Source organism: Heloderma suspectum, chromosome 2 (genome assembly GCF_057233095.1).
Source record: "Heloderma suspectum isolate Gila_16-S chromosome 2, 16-S_ref, whole genome shotgun sequence".
NCBI classification, from domain to species: domain Eukaryota; kingdom Metazoa; phylum Chordata; class Lepidosauria; order Squamata; family Helodermatidae; genus Heloderma; species Heloderma suspectum.
Genome location: NC_139459.1, coordinates 97252762 through 97253205, shown reverse-complemented (window position 1 = coordinate 97253205; position 444 = coordinate 97252762).

Below are 444 nucleotides of genomic sequence, written 5' to 3'. Positions count from 1 at the left end.
TACTGGGATGAGACTGCAAATGGTATGCAGCAGCGTGGGATCCCATAATTCCTCTTTACCCACCCTATAACCAGGGGGCATCGTGGGTGTTGTTTTTTTTAAGTACTCCCTCTCTCCTCTTAACATGCTTTATCATGCACATTACTGCTGCCCAGAGAACAAGAGCCAACAGCTGCTTTAGCACACCCTGCTGCCAAGGGGGCGTGCCCAAGGCTGTCACTCGCCGAGCTTCACCACCGCGCTCGAATGTTGCAACGTCCTTTCTGCTTTGCACTTCTCAATGGGACGATCACGTTGCCTACTCGTGGCCGCCGGGGCCAATAACTAGGCCAGCTGGAAGCAGTTGACCAATCGGCGCGTGTTACTTACCTTACCCCTGTACAATGAGCCAATAGGAAAGCGGCACCTCTGAGCGTCGCTATGGTTGAGTGAGCCGCCGCGTTC